Raw genomic sequence first — 17,461 nt, forward strand, 5'->3', positions numbered from 1 at the left:
CTCAGAAGTCTTGTGAGATTTTTTTGTTGATTGAAAGAACACAAGAAAGGTGCATCAAACCCCCGGGAATTGAGAGTTCTCCTTGGTGGTGGATTCTCTCTCCTGGAAAAGTAATTCAGAATTTATTCAGTGTGTGCACAGAGTTCAATTGCTCGTGGTGTGTGGCGAAGACATGCAATATTTCTGCACAGAATTCTTATTCAAACACACACAGAGAGTGGTTTGTGCTCATACTTGGTGGCAAATGGCATAAATTTTCCAACCGTGCAAGGAGAACCGAGACAGGGGCTGCCAAGAAGGGCTGCGATGGAGAAATAAATTTTCGAGAAATTCGATTGGCCACATGAGGTGCAAAAAAAACCAAATCCAACAGAAAGTCTCAATAGAGGAGAAAAGAAAGAATAAGAAAAAAAGGCCAAGCCACTTTTCTCGTGCATGACTGACTCTCGAGTGTGTCACACTTGACGGAATCCAGCCAATAAGCAAGACCCCGTGGGGCTCCCACAGGAAGATGGGCAGCCCGGGAGTCGCATGTCCAAGTCAAGTGTAGCATCGTTACAATTGTCTATTGGAATTGCAAATGAGGCACCTTCGCTTCTTCTTCTTCCCTCACTCAACTTGTACATATAACTCGGTTCTTCCACGCTTTCCCACCCCGGATGTCATTTGTGGGAGATTGAGGTGACTGTGAGCGTCGTGTTGGGAGAGATGGGTACCCTCTGGGCCATTGTCTTAATGGTACTATTCGCCTCGGGAGTGGGGTCAAGAAGAACGAAGGAAAATCTCATAAGAAATTCATCGCAATTTCACATACTTTGTCTCTTTGCTCCACTTGAACCAACCAACTTGCTAATTTTATTTTATTTAATGAAATTTCTCTCTTTCTCTCTCTCTTTTTAATAAAAAGCCTTTTCTTGGTGCTAAAAAAAATTGAAGTGACCAAAGAAAATTTTCCTATGCTTCACTGAACTCAACATTTACCAATATTTCGAGAGATAATTTTGTAGTCGGTAAACTAAGATATTTGGTAGAAAATTTTATTTTACATCAGTAAAAAAATATTTCTTGTATGTTTTTATAATTTTTAATTGTATTATTCTGTAAGCAATAATTTATTCTGTCAGCACATTAACAAAATGACAAAATGCCAGCAAATAATTATTCTATTCCGTAAATTAATGATTTTATTCTGTGAGCAAAATTTTTTATTCCGTCAACACACTAACAGAATGACAAAATGCCAGCTACTAATTATTCTATTCCATCAATTAATAATTTTATTCTGTCAGCAAAATCTTTTATTCTGTCAGCAGATAATTTTATTCTGATTGAAAATACTCATTCCACCTTTATTCACTTTTCAATCGAATTAATATAAGTTACATATTTATTCTTATTCTATTTTATTTAAAATGCTGTCAGAATTGCTCTAAAACCATCTGAAGAATCAGAAAATGCAAAAAACATTTTTTGGTCAAAATTACAATTGTTCTGTAAGCAATATTTTATTCTGCCTGTAAATTGGTTCGTTGAGTGAAACGGAAATTTCTATCCTTTCTGTTAATTATTGCAGAAAATTTCTTAAATTTGAGCTAAAATAAGTTGCTGACAAACTGAATAAGTTTACTGACTGAATAAACAAAACAGTCTAAAGACAAAATTTTATTCCGAATTATTTCCAGCAAATTAAAATTCATTTTAATGTTTTTTTCTTAAGGTTTAGTCAAATTATTTCTTTAAAACATTAACAAAACAAAAACTATCTTTGTCAGACATTTAGCTGTGTTTCTTTCAGACACAGCTTTTTTCTTGCTTTATTTAACTATTCTCGGTTAAAATGAGCATCATAATTCTAATATTTAAAATTTCTCTTAGCCTTTGTATTTCATTTTGTAGAGTTTGATGTGTCTTATTTTACATTTGACATTTAATTTTTAATACCAGAGATTGCTTTTAAGATTGAACGTCTTTTTTTTTATAAAATGCTAAACATTTAATTTTTCGCATTTTTAACATTCCAGTCAAAAATTTAAATTCTTTCATTTCACCTCATTTTCTATTTTGTATGTTTCCTCTTTTAACATTTAACATGTAATTTCTATCATTTGACTTTCTTTTCTAATTTTTAATGTTTCTTATATATTTAACGTTTGTCGAAATTTGACGCCTAATCAATATAGTCTGTGATTTATTTACTATTAACGTTGGAAAATATTTTAAAGTTCCTTCTAGTTTTTAACTCGAAAATAATTTCTTTTATTCCTTAATTTTCTTATCTAAACACCTTAATTTTCTTCCACCGAAATTATCTGTCCTTTAAGGTTTTTTTAAACCCAAAACAACTCCCGAACCACACCACTGTCTTTTTTTTTAAATTATTCTCAGCTTCTTAAAGCTCCTAAAATATTTGCAAAATTTAATCTTTAAATAATTCTCAGAAATTTTCCTACACAAAACTCTTCTATTCTGGAGAATCTTCTTCATTCGCCATTCAAGCAATTTTGCGAATAATCTTGAAAAGAAATGGAAGGAGCTCAATAATGAATTTATATATTGTTAAATGGCACCATTCGCGGGGAACAAAGAGAGTACCATCACTGTAATCCACCGCGAGTACATTTGCGCGACGAAATTTAGTCTTTCGTTGGATGTTTGTCATAAAACTCAACGACATTGCTGCCTTGGAATTGGCAAAATGTAAATAAATATTGATAAAAGTGTAATTTTGGGCTGTTGAATATCCCATGAAGTATATCCTTGCGAAATATCCTTATGTGGGGGGAGTGGGGTGGTGGGTGCGGGTGGGAGAAAAAAAGAAGAAGGAAGCAAGTAAATTTTGCCCCGCACGTTGTGCTTGAAAATTCAACAAAAATCCCAAAGCTGGGAATCCATTTCGGAGGGGGCGGAGTGGCGAAATTTGCATCATGAATATGAATTCGTGTTACAGAAAGTTTATCTGGAATGAAATATTTATATTTGTGTAACATAATTTGGAATTGGCACTTCATGGGGTAGCATCATGGGCACTGTTGAATATTCTGCATGATTTTCCTCTCCATGTAGCTCCTCTCAATGTCGTCGTATTACATTTCGCCACCCCCGCGCGCGCGTCAGTCTTTCTTGCATAGAGAGACGGAAAATTCATTTACAGCAAATGCCATGCTATAAAAATAATAATAAGGAAAATATTTCCGCCCACACCATCATCCCCCACGGTCGAAGTTCTTCGCCATGGGGTTTTTCATTGAACTTTCCACTCTGTGTGCTATGTATGTGCGAGAAATATTCGTTGGGGGTGTGTGGTGGTTGTGCCCTTTTGCTGTGCGAGGTTTGTGCGAAAGAATGGAGAAAATGGGACTTTTTGGCAAAGTGTATAAGCTCACAACCCCCGCCACCCCTGCAATCGAGATAAGCGGGATGAAAAGTCTCGGGGATGGGAGGTCAAAGACAATGCTCAACATGCAAGAGTACACACAGGCGGGGTTATTTGAGTTCGCAATCTCAATGTATGCGAGATTTCTCGCTCAATGGCAAAAGCACCGACAGCCAGAGTAAATAATTTATCGTTTGAAATTAATAAAACTTCTTATCTCTCGCCCTGGAAGATTCCTTCAACCCTCGCACACCCGCCCCGGGGGTTGGAGCATCACAACTCATGAACGAAGGAAGGGGGTGTACTGTACAGTCAAATTTACTCCTTCACTCCACTATGTAACCCCTCGTGGCAGTAACACACAAAGGGACCCAATTATCGAGAGGCTGGAGCTAAGGGAAGGAGTGAAAAAAAGTCACCCAGAAGCTACACTCCATCAGCATTCTCTGCATCCCACACCATCACCGTGGGAGGAGACCAAAGAGGGGATTTATAGAGCAACGCGATGAAGATTATTCCCAGACACTCTTCTTCCTATCTTAATGCACAAGACCACCAAGACCTCCGGCGAGGTGATGCGGCGATGAAGAAGCAGCTCAAGATAATGGACACAGAGAGAGAGTCTAAAAGCCAGAGTCAATTAATTTGTATGTTGGTGGAAGCAACCTAAAATTTCTACCGTAAGAAGCGTAAACGCTTCCATGTCACCCATTTTTATTCTTCTCCTTCTCCGCACCGCCAAACAATCTTCTTTTATACCTGGGAGAAGCAGGTGTCGCGGAGTCAACGATGGGAGGGTTTACAGCAACAGCAAAAAAGGGAAAAGAAATCCAATCTACAGGCTGTGTGTATATTGAGGATAAGGGAACAAAAGAAAGTATTTAATGTGTGTTCTTTTGACCTCAGCAAAGAGGGGATTAGCATTGAGAATTTTAAGGATGTCTAAGGCTCAAGAAAAACGATTTTAAAAAGTAAGATAACTTTTAGAATTTTTAACATAAATTTTAGTTAAAAGAAGATAAGTTTTTTTCAGTTTTTTTTTATAATCGAAGAGAATTCAAAGTTTAAAAAAAATTTTAAAAATAAACTTATGAACATTGAAAAGTCTTTTAAATTGAATCATTTCAAGTTGCTCCAAGCCTACAATTTTCCATCGAATTAAAAAAAGGCAAATTTGAAAAAAAAACAAATAGGCCTTAATAAAAACCTTGGGACCAAACTAAAAAATCTTAGACCTAGCTCAAAAACTTAAGGCTAGATTAAAAAACTTAACTTACTTATTTTACCGGCGCTACAGCTGATCTCCAGCCTTAGCCAGATCTAGGATTCTCCTCCATTTGTTGACTGCGGAATTGTCTTCCCTCACATGCTGGGCCAAGGATCCTTCGCAGAATTCTTTTTTCGAATACGGACAGGAGTTCGCATTCGCTTTTGCTAAGAAGCCATGTCTCAGATGAGTATGTGAGTACTGGCAAGATCATGACCTTGTACAGCCTTAACAAAAACCTTAGGACTTGATTAAATAATCTTAGACCTAGCTCAAAAACTTAGGGATAGATTAAAAAACTTAAGTCTAATTTAAAAATGTTGTGCCTGCATTACAGAACTTAACCATTCTTTAAAATATTTAGGCCTAAACTAATAAGCTTAAATCTGGTTTTAAAAACTTAAGCCTAAATAAAAAACTTATGTTGAACCTTGTAGAAAATTTCGCTCATTCTCTAATTTTCATTTAAAAGTGTAGGGAGTTTGAATGAAGAAGAAATTTTCATTATTAAAAATGTAATTAAAACTTCTAAAATATTTCCAAAAAAAATCATTTCAATCAAAAAATAAATAAATATTAAATTTTATTAAAAGAAAAATAAAGAAATCCGGTATAAAAGTTCCCTAAAATGATTACCCCCTGAATCAGCGCTGCGATAAAAATCCATCCTTGTCAAAAGGACCACAAGGAATATTGTAATTAGGGTTAAAGAAGATGACGCATTTCGTGTCCATCAGAGACTGTTCCCTGGTTGATCCTGCTCATGTAATCTTGATGGATTTTGTGCGTAATTAAGTGAGAAGTTGCGATGCGAGAGAAATAAGAAGAAAAAAAAAAGAAAAAACCAATTCGAGCTTCACGACATGTCCTGGTTGAATGAAAACGAAATTTTCATGGCAATTTTGCGCTGAACAACTTCCTTCGTAAAATTATGCGTTGAAAAGGAAATTAGATCATTATAAAAGTTCTTCTCTAACTGGCAGTTGAGTGAGGAACTTTTAATGGTAGCTGTTTAAGTTTCTCTCCAAAGTTTCATTCATTTCCTCCCTCTTCTTTTGTGTGCCCTCACCTACGTGTTCGTTTAAATATCCCCACGAAAATCGTCCTCCTTTTCGATTATATTCCTTCACATTGCGACCGATCATGAGTACCGCTCTGTGGCCCCAATCCTCACCGGGGGGGACTCTCAACCAGAAAACTTTCTCCCAATGAGCCCTAAAGGAGCATCGTACTGTTCTTTCATCTCACACAGCGACATTTCCCCGCATTGCCCGTGAGCTAAATTATTCACTGAAAGTTGCCGAAAGATTATCCGTGTGTCTGTAATTGAATTTAGAAAATAATTTTTCGCCAATTACTTTCGGTAATTTAATAAAATATAAAATATTTCGCGAGCAGATTGAACTTAAAATTTTAGTAATTTGCTCCATGAACCAAAAACAAGTATAATTAAAACGCTAATAGGGAGTCTCGGCGTGGTTTTTCCGCGCCAAAACCAATTAATTTGCGGGGGTGAAAAATGAAAAATAATTTTAAAAAAACTTGTCAGAAAGCTAAATAAAAAAAAATCATATAAATTTCATCTTTTGCCAATGAAACGCAAATAGAATCTCTTTGAGTGCAAAAACCAATCAACTTTTCAGCTTCGGGGGAAAAAGAAGTATATGTCATCGTATGATGAAGAGCAGATTGATAAATTAATTCGCTGATATCATCCTCATCAAACAATCCAGATTTCAATTAGGAAAATCAAAATGAATTTGTAGAATGGATGAGCAGAATGGGCTGTTCAAAAAGTTTGAAATTTGTCGTTATAAAGATTTTTTTTTCAGTAAAAATTATTTTTAATGAAACTATATTCATCACTTTATGCAACATATGCTGCACGCGTCATATGCTACATGAGCTCTTTACAAGCTGTTGATCAATTTTTACTTTATTATTGTAAAATCTTATGAATCAAAAGAAAAAGATCTAAAAGTATACAGAAAATTATTTGTTGATTTTTTGTGCATATTCATCACTTTGTGCAACATATGCTGCACGCGTTATATGCTACAAGAGCTATTTACTAGCTGGTGGAAAATTTTTACTTTATTATTGTAAAATCTTATAAATTAATCAAAAGAAAAAGTTCTGAAAGTGTAGAGATAATTATTGATTATTTTTTTTTAACATATTCACCACTCTGTGCAACAAAGAAGCATATGCAGTACCATGTAGTCTTTAATAAAATCTTATATTTTTTGTAGCAACCTTTTAACCCAAACAAGTTTAATTAATTTTTTAATCTAAAGAAAATTTTCTTTTACCCAACATTTTTCCATACTCATCACAATCTTTTATAATCCACTTCAACCCCATTACTGTGTCTCCACTCTATTCTCCAGCATTTTAATATTCTTTCTGAACAACCCTTCATCTCATGCCATTGAGCAAAAAAGTGATATTAAATTTTCTGTATATCCTCCTTTTGCCCTCATTTCAGGGCCCATTTCAGCGGGGAAAACTTGTTGAATATATTCTCCGCCGAGAGCGAATCTTTTCTATTTGCTTACGGGGCAAAGATAGATGGGGAACTATTTAATCTTCAATGGGGAACTTTTCTATCAAAAAAAAGGGAGCGGACAGTTGAAAAATTCCATTTCAGCATCTTTGTAGATTAGTTTGCTCAAGAATATCGCTGAAAGTTTTAATTGATTCTTAATTTCTCTTGGATGAAGATTCAGTGAAAGAAGAACTCTCGTCCGACGGTGGAGATTTTTTTTTATAATACTTGAGTTTATTTAAACATGAATGCCGCATTCCATGCATGATGACGGGCTCTCCAGCACTACGCATCGGTTGGGAATTTCGTTGATAAATTCTTAGGAAATTGAGGAAGGTTTGCACGATGAGGGATTCCTGTGGACGCCATGGATTTAGTTCTTTTAGTTCCTTTAATTTTTATTTATTTGTTTTAACTTTAGATAAATTTTTAAAGCTCGTATCAATTTAGAAAATTTGTTATCAATTTACTTGAAAAAATTGATAAAAATTCTATTACAATATCTACGTTAGCGCCCCCTATGTTACTAAAAAATAAGAATTATTTATTTTGGAAAACAATTTCACTTATTTTCATATTTCTAATGCAACTTTTTCAAATTCTTACAAATAAAAATATGATTTAAGGTCATTAGGTCTTTGTTATTCAATTCTAACTTTAAACTAACCTAACTTTTGCAAATAAAAACTCATTTTCTGAAACTTCTCCATAATAATTCTACTTTCTTTCATTAGAATAATATCATAACGTCAAAAAATCATCTTTAAATGGGCTTTAAGATCACAAAGAAGCAAAACAAATAAAATTCACTTCTTCAGTCAATTACAATATCAGTGATTCCTTCAAATGAGCTCAATGGATTTTGTTATGTGTAGAAAAATATTTCCTTGTATGATCTCTCGCGATCCCAAGGAATGGCAGCCGTTGAGCACGGGGGTGGGAGGGCACCACGCTGGACGTTTCTCTCACTTCTGTGTGGATGGTTTTTTTCACACATTCCCGCGTCCACGGGGCCGGGGCTCCTTCCCGTGTTTGTGCACACGGCGAACAGCAAACGAAACGTGACTTTGCATTCGATTTCCTCCAAACGGCACACACAGTATTCCCCGATTTGGGCTCTGTTTGCTCAGCCATGTGGGTACACACGGGGACTGGTTGCATCGCCACATCCTCCCATATTTACCCACCGAATGCCCCCCTGCTCATTGCACATCTTCCCCCACTCCGGGCCCCATATACTCAATGTGTGTAATGTTGTGTTTATGTGCTGCAGCACCAAATTGTTCAATTGGTTGTTTATTTTAATTTGAAATTCATGTATTTCATTTGTATCATCTGGCACCGTTTCCATGTTCAGCATCCACCGGGACATGCTTGCCATTGCACGCGGCTTCGTGGCCACCACTCCGCGCGCACCGGGAAAGTACTCAGGTGCTGTATAAAATTTTCTCTTTACCTCCCCCGTCCACAGAGACCCCACATGTACACCTCTCCCCTCACCGTTAAATCCAAGATGAGCATCAAGAGAAATCTGAAGGTGCATTTTGTTTAGAGATGAACCACAATTGAATTTTCATAAGGAAGAAAGCTTTCCTGGACCATACGGTTGAGTTCACTTGAATTAATTTCTAATAAAGTTTCTCCATCCTTCGGTTTGCTTCTTGAGATTAAGTGGACATGGTGAGGGCAGCTCTTTTCAAGTATTTGTCGATTGTTTTAGAAGAAAAAAGAAAAAAAGAGCATCCACTCAGTCAGGATTAAATATTAATTCCGTCTGAAAGTTCTTTTTTTTTGCAAAGTCATCTGGGGTGAATAGGGTCGGGAGTTTTTGCTTCTAGAAGCTCAATTCTGAGAGAATTTTGAACTATTTTTAATAATTTAAACATTTTGTAGGAAAAGAAAGATTTTCCTGATAATTTATAAAATTTCTTTAACGGATTTTACACAAAAAATAAAAAAATTTTACACAATAAAAATTATTTTAAGCAAAAACGCACGAACTGGCACTCTACGTTATTTATGAAAAACCCTGAGAAAAGCTCAAAATATCATATTTCCCATTGAGATAGAACAAAATGATCTAAGAAAGTGTTTGGAAAATAATCGAAGATTTATTTAATACATTTTCGGCTTGAATTTAGTACATTTGATGCTTGAATTTAGTATGTTCTCAGGCTTAAATACAGTTTCGGCTTAGATTTAATAATTAGTTGGATTAAATTTATTACTTTTCAGGCTTAAATTTAATACGTTTTCGATTAAAATTTCATAGATTTCATGCTAGATATTATTATTTTCAAGCTTAAATGTAAAACGATTTTGGCTTAAATCCAATACATTTCAAGCTTGAATATATTAATTTTTAAGCTTAAATTAAATATATTTTTGGCTTAAATTTACTATTTTTTCGGCTTGAATTTATCACTTCTTAGGCTTAAATTTAATTTAATTTAATAAACTTTCTATATAAATCATTAGGAAATATGAAATTCCGGGATTTCCCTCACCCTTGATTGTCTTTTATTGCCCCGCTCTCCCATAACGATTATTTAAATGAAAAGAACCTTATTACTTTTCTTCTAAGTTTTCCCTAATAAGTGTGCAGCAAAAAACCGATTTAATTCGAAAGATGGTCATTAATGAGGCCTCGGAAAAATAGAAACAAAAATTCAGAGCGATGGGAAAACCGTGAAAATTCGCTTTGAAAATTTTTTTTAAGGGTGTGGAAAATCGCGATTTTTCGTATTTCAGAAAAGCTTTAGAAGCCAGATTTGGCGCTAAGACTGTCCCTTAGGTCCCCCTCTACCCTATGTATGCGAATGATTTTCCAACTCCAAAGGAAAATGTGGAAAAACTATGTAAATGTAAGATTTTCCAATTTTTTTTATCTTCATTTCGCTATTTTGAATCACCCTCAAAAATGTGCAACCTAAAAATACATCTAATATGTTGCATTTTTAATGCTCTTTCACATGGTACCATGATTTCCCGGAAAATCGCATGGGAAAATGGTGAAAAATCAATAATTCTTCAAAAAAAAATAATCGAATTATTTTGGGAGAAGAAACCTGTCAAATGTTTTTTCATCATTAACATTTAAAACGTTTGACGAAGTTTGTTTACAATATTTTGTTGAGTTTTGTTTACAATTTCTTTTTTTTGATAAATCCGGCGCCGGAGTACCCAATGGTGAAGTCCGGGGTGCCCCAAAGTGGTGCCCCATAGTGGTGACCAGGTGCTCCATAAGTTTCAAGAAGTGTGAAAATGTAAAATAGATAAAATGGCATGTAAGTACATAACAAAAGCTTCCCGGAAGGACTCATTTTGTGTTAGTGCGATTTTCCTTTATTTTAGAAGAAGAATCTGAGGACACAGTCATCCATCACCTGACCACAAACTCTTTTAAGGCATTAGCGGAGTCTTCCGGCAGATTTTCAAGTAGCCAGGATTTTATACAGGTAAAAATATTGCTTCAAGTGTTGATGTTTGGTTTATTCATCTTTTCCATAGTCTTCGAACTGAAGTGACTTCCCATGATCTCTACAGAGAAAGACTCATCGCTCATTCACAGAGCTTCTACTTCCGGTGCCCCATCAGGTGACTTCCAGTGAAATCCCCAAATAAAGGTTCATCGCTCTCCTGAAGAAAGGAAGTGGTTTTTGTGCGTGCTGCGTGCCCCCGTCAGAAGTATTCTAGTAGGCACTGCTTTTGGCGAGGACCAAGACGGGTAATTGTTGAGTCTCCAGGCACATTTTTACATTCCACAACACGGGGAAAGAGCCACAAGGTCAAGGTCACAGAAAAAGTGTGGATTCAATTGTTTTGTAAGTTTTATTCTTATTATTCATAAAAAATATTTTTTGAAAAATATTTTTTGAAAAATATTTTTTCCTCAAATATTGCCTTATTCATTGTCTTTCTTTTTACACCTGAGAATTTCTTTTTTACTAAAATTAAAACGGTCAAGCGCGTAACGCCCACGCAAAGAACCAAACTACCCAAAAAGAATTTTCTTTTAAGGCTCCAACAGATGGACGAGAAATTCCTCGTGCGGTGCGGCGCGGCGAGGTTTTCGGCCAATCAGAACCGAGAGATGGCTCACACACTCTCACCGCACCGTGCGAGAACGTTTTTCGGCCAATCCGAAGCGACGAAGGGCCACGAAATCCTCGCCGCGCCGCACCGCACGAGGAATTTCTCGTCCATCTGTTGGAGCCTTTACTAAAATTAAAACGGTCAAGCGCGTAACGCCCACGCAAAGAACCAAACTACCCAAAAAGAATTTTCTTTTACTAAAATTAAAATGGTCAAGCGCGTAGCGCCTACGCAAAGTACCAAACTACGTAAAAAAGTATTTTTATTTTACTAAAATTAATATAGTCAAGCAAAAATATTTGAAAAATATTTTTGGAAAGATTTGTATGTGGGCTTCATAGTTTCTCATCTCATTCACAGAGCTTGTTCTTCCGGTGCTTTCATACATGGAGTGACTTCCCGTGATATCCATAAATAAGAACTCATCGCTTTCCAGAAAAGGGAATTAGTTTTGGCAGATGCCCCCGTCAGAAGCATTCTTAAGTCATTTCTTATCATGAGGATAAAGATGGACTAATTCTTGAGTCTCCGGGCATCCTTTCACGTTCCGTAATACAGAGAAAGAGTATTCAGGTCACAGAAAGAAGTGGATTCATTTTCTTTGTAAGTGTTATTCTTATTATTCCAAGGTTGAGGAGCTTTTTTGGAAAAACTTGTACCAAGGCTTCATAGTTTCTATTCTCATTCACAGCTTCTTCTTCCGGTGCTTCCATACATGAAGTGACTTCCAATGATCTCTACAAATCCACAAATGAAGTTCATCGCTCTCCAGAAAAAAGAATTAGTTTTGGCAAGAGTTTTGGTGGGTGCCCCCGTCGGAAACAGTCTCAGACCGGAAAAATGTAACATAGCTACAATAAATGACTGATTTTTTTTTTATATTTTCTTTCTTTTATTCATAAATTCTCAGTTTTAGGGTAATTTTGAAAAAAAAACTCAAGATTCTATTTTATTATAACATAATTTTTTTGTTACAAAATGTAATGAAAATAAAAATAATGTCGCACATAACATTGACTTTATTCTCAATCCTGGTTTTCTAGCAACACTGTACGGCTACTATCAGCGGCTACCGAAAAACACATCTCTTCCAAATTATTGCCTCATTCATTATTTTTTTATTTTACACCTGAGAGTTCCTTTTTTACAAAAATTCACATGGTTAAGCGCGTAGCGCCTAAGCAAAGTACCAAACGTAAAAAAGTATTTTCTTTTACTAAAATTAAAATGGTCAAGCGCGTAGCGCCAACGCAAAGTACCAAACTACGTAAAAAAGTATTTTCTTTTACTAAAATTAATATGGTTAAGCGCGTAGCGCCTACGCAAAGTACCAAACTACGTAAAAAGGTCTTTTCTTTTACTAAAATTAATATGGTGCGTAGCTTAGTTTTTTGTGTAGGCGCTACGCGCTTGACCATTTTAATTTTATTAAAAGAAAATACTTCTTTCCGTAGTTTAGCTTTTACGTGGGCGCTACGCGCTTGACCATATTAATTTTAGTAAAAGAAGACTTTTTTTTACGTAGTTTGGTACTTTGCGTAGGCGCTACGCGCTTGACCATATTAATTTTAGTAAAAGAAAATACTTTTTTGCGTTATTTGGTACTTTGCGTAGGCGCTACGCGCTTGAGTATAATAATTTTATTAAAAGAAAATACTTTTTTACATAGTATAGTTTTTTGCGTAGGCGCTACGCGCTTGACCATATTAATTTTAGTAAAAGAAAATACTTTTTTGCGTTATTTGGTACCTTGCGTAGGCGCTACGCGCTTGACCATATTAATTTTAGTAAAAGAAAAGACTTTTTTACGTAGTTTGGTACTTTGCGTAAGCGCTACGCGCTTGACTATATTAATTTTAGTAAAAGAAGACTTTTTTACGTAGTTTGGTACTTTGCGTAGGCGCTACGCGCTTGACCATATTAATTTTAGTAAAAGAAAATACTTCTTTCCGTAGTTTAACTTTTTACGTGGGCGCTACGCGCTTGACCATATTAATTTTCAGGGGGATGCCCAACCCCGAGAAATCAGTGCTTTTCGTGAGGCAGCACGTTCTTCCGATCAAAAGAAGGGATCAGTTTGCACAATTCCACTTGCAATCGAAAGTACATTTAATTAGCTTTCGATTGATCCCTATCTCATTATCGAAATAACATTATTAATATAAAAAAAGTTAAAGTGTTTCTCGGGAATCGGTCGAGATTGAGCGAGATTCGAGAATTCCTCATACATTTTGTTCAACAAAAAGTGACTTTTCTTCACAGAAAATGAGGATATACCATCCCCTTGTTAATTTTAGTAAAAGAAGACTTTTTTTTACGTAGTTTGGTACTTTGCGTAGGCGCTACGCGCCTAACCATATTAATTTTAGTAAAATAAAAATACTTTTTTACGTAGTTTGGTACTTTGCGTAGGCGCTACGCGCTTGATCATATTAATTTTAGTAAAAGAAAATACTTTTTTGCGTTATTTAGTACTTTGCGTAGGCGCTACGCGCTTGTGTATAATAATTTTATTAAAAGAAAATACTTTTTACATAGTTTAGTTTTTTGCGTAGGCGCTACGCGCTTGACCATATTAATTTTAGTAAAAGAAAATACTTTTTTGCGTTATTTGGTACCTTGCGTAGGCGGTACGCGCTTGACCATATTAATTTTACTAAAAGAAAAGACTTTTTTACGTAGTTTGGTACTTTGCGTAGGCGCTACGCGCTTGACCATATTAATTTTAGTAAAAGAAAATTCTTTTATTGCGTTATTTGTTACTTTGCGTAGGCGCTGCGCGCTTGAGTATAATAGTTTTAATAAAAGAAAATACTTTTTTGTGTTATGTGGTACTTTGCGTAGGCGCTACGCGCTTGACCATATTAATTTTAGTAAAAGAAAAGACTTTTTTACGTAGTTTAGTTTTTTACGTGAGCGCTACGCGCTTGACCATATTGATTTTAGTAAAAGAAAAAACTTTTTTATGTAGTTTAATTTTTTACGTGAGCGCTACGCGCTTGACCATATTAATTTTAGTAAAAGAAAAGACTTTTTTACGTAGTTTTGTTTTTTACGTGAGCGCTACGCGCTTGACCATATTAATTTTAGTAAAAGAAAAGACTTTTTTACGTAGTTTAGTTTTTTACGTGAGCGCTACGCGCTTGACCATATTAATTTTTGTAAAAGAAAAGACTTTTTTACGTAGTTTAGTTTTTTACGTGAGCGCTACGCGCTTGACCATTTTAATTTTAGTAAAAGATAATTCTTTTTTTGCGTTATTTGGTACTTTGCGTAGGCGCTACGCGCTTGAGTATAATAGTTTTAATAAAAGAAAATACTTTTTTGTGTTATGTGGTACTTTGCGTAGGCGCTACGCGCTTGACCATATTAATTTTAATAAAAGAAAATACTTTTTTACGTAGTTTAGTTTTTTACGTGAGCGCTACGCGCTTGACCATATTAATTTTTTGTAAAAGAAAAGACTTTTTTACGTAGTTTAGTTTTTTACGTGAGCGCTACGCGCTTGACCATATTAATTTTAGTAAAAGAAAAGACTTTTTTACGTAGTTTTGTTTTTTACGTGAGCGCTACGCGCTTGACCATATTAATTTTAGTAAAAGAAAAGACTTTTTTACGTAGTTTAGTTTTTTACGTGAGCGCTACGCGCTTGACCATATTAATTTTTGTAAAAGAAAAGACTTTTTTACGTAGTTTAGGTTTTTACGTGAGCGCTACGCGCTTGACCATATTAATTTTTGTAAAAGAAAAGACTTTTTTACGTAGTTTGGTACTTTGCGTAGGCGCTACGCGCTTGACCATATTAATTTTTGTAAAAGAAAAGACTTTTTTACGTAGTTTAGTTTTTTACGTGAGCGCTACGCGCTTGACCATTTTAATTTTAGTAAAAGAAAATTCTTTTTTGTGTTATTTAGTACTTTGCGTAGGCGCTACGCGCTTGACCGTTTTTTAATTTTAGTAAAAGAAAATTCTTTTTGGGTAGTTTGGTTCTTTGCGTGGGCGTTACGCGCTTGACCGTTTTAATTTTAGTAAAAGAAAATTATTTTTGGGTAGTTTGGTTCTTTGCGTGGGCGTTACGCGCTTGACCGTTTTAATTTTAGTAAAAGAAAATTCTTTTTGGGTAGTTTGGTTCTTTGCGTGGGCGTTACGCGCTTGACCGTTTTAATTTTAGTAAAAAAGAAATTCTCAGGTGTAAAAAGAAAGACAATGAATAAGGCAATATTTGAGGAAAAAATATTTTTCAAAAAATATTTTTCAAAAAATATTTTTTATGAATAATAAGAATAAAACTTACAAAACAATTGAATCCACACTTTTTCTGTGACCTTGACCTTGTGGCTCTTTCCCCGTGTTGTGGAATGTAAAAATGTGCCTGGAGACTCAACAATTACCCGTCTTGGTCCTCGCCAAAAGCAGTGCCTACTAGAATACTTCTGACGGGGGCACGCAGCACGCACAAAAACCACTTCCTTTCTTCAGGAGAGCGATGAACCTTTATTTGGGGATTTCACTGGAAGTCACCTGATGGGGCACCGGAAGTAGAAGCTCTGTGAATGAGCGATGAGTCTTTCTCTGTAGAGATCATGGGAAGTCACTTCAGTTCGAAGACTATGGAAAAGATGAATAAACCAAACATCAACACTTGAAGCAATATTTTTACCTGTATAAAATCCTGGCTACTTGAAAATCTGCCGGAAGACTCCGCTAATGCCTTAAAAGAGTTTGTGGTCAGGTGATGGATGACTGTGTCCTCAGATTCTTCTTCTAAAATAAAGGAAAATCGCACTAACACAAAATGAGTCCTTCCGGGAAGCTTTTGTTATGTACTTACATGCCATTTTATCTATTTTACATTTTCACACTTCTTGAAACTTATGGAGCACCTGGTCACCACTATGGGGCACCACTTTGGGGCACCCCGGACTTCACCATTGGGTACTCCGGCGCCGGATTTATCAAAAAAAAGAAATTGTAAACAAAACTCAACAAAATATTGTAAACAAACTTCGTCAAACGTTTTAAATGTTAATGATGAAAAAACATTTGACAGGTTTCTTCTCCCAAAATAATTCGATTATTTTTTTTTTGAAGAATTATTGATTTTTCACCATTTTCCCATGCGATTTTCCGGGAAATCATGGTACCATGTGAAAGAGCATTAAAAATGCAACATATTAGATGTATTTTTAGGTTGCACATTTTTGAGGGTGATTCAAAATAGCGAAATGAAGATAAAAAAAATTGGAAAATCTTACATTTACATAGTTTTTCCACATTTTCCTTTGGAGTTGGAAAATCATTCGCATACATAGGGTAGAGGGGGACCTAAGGGACAGTCTTAGCGCCAAATCTGGCTTCTAAAGCTTTTCTGAAATACGAAAAATCGCGATTTTCCACACCCTTAAAAAAAATTTTCAAAGCGAATTTTCACGGTTTTCCCATCGCTCTGAATTTTTGTTTCTATTTTTCCGAGGCCTCATTAGTGACCATCTTTCGAATTAAATCGGTTTTTTGCTGCACACTTATTAGGGAAAACTTAGAAGAAAAGTAATAAGGTTCTTTCCACTGAAATGCAAACTAAGAGTAAGACTACAACATAACCTGCTCAACATGGAGTTGACGAACCTCTAGAGAGGATTTTGAGATGGTTTAAGACCCACAAGAGCTTCAGCGGCAGAGACCAATCTCCAAGCATCTCTCAGTCAGTATTGTTTACCTAAAAGAGAATTCTTGTGCTGCTTCAAGTCAATGCGGTGTGGCTCTTGTCCAATCGAAATCTCAATGGGGAGAACGTTAAGAACCCTCTATGCCGTTCACTTCTCGTCCAACCTCTTCAGCAGCTCCTTTCATCAATACCCCCCGTGAACTTTGCAATTTTAGGTCACCTCCCGCAGCCCACTCAAAATGCATTGCAGAGTACTTTGTATATAGCGAGAGCAACCCTTTCGTGGGAAAATCCACCCTCTCTATGTTTTTTTTGTGGGGAAAGGGGGTCGTATAGGGCGGAAGTTCATCAAAGGATCGCTGAAATATTGACAAAATTTTATCTCGCTTCCATGAGAAAATCTAATTATGAGCTTCCACTGCAATTGAAGCATTTAGCATGGAGGGCGCGATGATTGTGTTATTATTGCTAACATTGTTATTAGACCGTGTATGTGTGGATTTTTTTCGCATT

General features: G+C 35.7%; 2 long non-coding RNA genes across 2 annotated transcripts; one reads left to right on the forward strand and one right to left on the reverse strand.

Moving 5' to 3' along the window:
- The first annotated feature begins 9,963 nt into the window (after positions 1-9,963).
- Positions 9,964-12,164, forward strand: LOC129789806 (uncharacterized). The gene is made up of 5 exons (XR_008750504.1): positions 9,964-10,475; positions 10,543-10,626; positions 10,699-11,012; positions 11,644-11,886; positions 11,975-12,164. It is a non-coding gene; the product is annotated as an uncharacterized LOC129789806 (long non-coding RNA).
- Positions 12,165-12,238: 74 nt separating this feature from the next.
- Positions 12,239-16,627, reverse strand: LOC129789807 (uncharacterized). Its single transcript, XR_008750505.1, has 4 exons — positions 16,115-16,627; positions 15,964-16,047; positions 15,578-15,891; positions 12,239-12,352 (listed from the first exon to the last, which is right to left on the reverse strand). It is a non-coding gene; the product is annotated as an uncharacterized LOC129789807 (long non-coding RNA).
- Positions 16,628-17,461: the final 834 nt, after the last annotated feature.

Source organism: Lutzomyia longipalpis, chromosome 2 (genome assembly GCF_024334085.1).
Source record: "Lutzomyia longipalpis isolate SR_M1_2022 chromosome 2, ASM2433408v1".
NCBI classification, from domain to species: Eukaryota; Metazoa; Arthropoda; class Insecta; order Diptera; family Psychodidae; genus Lutzomyia; species Lutzomyia longipalpis.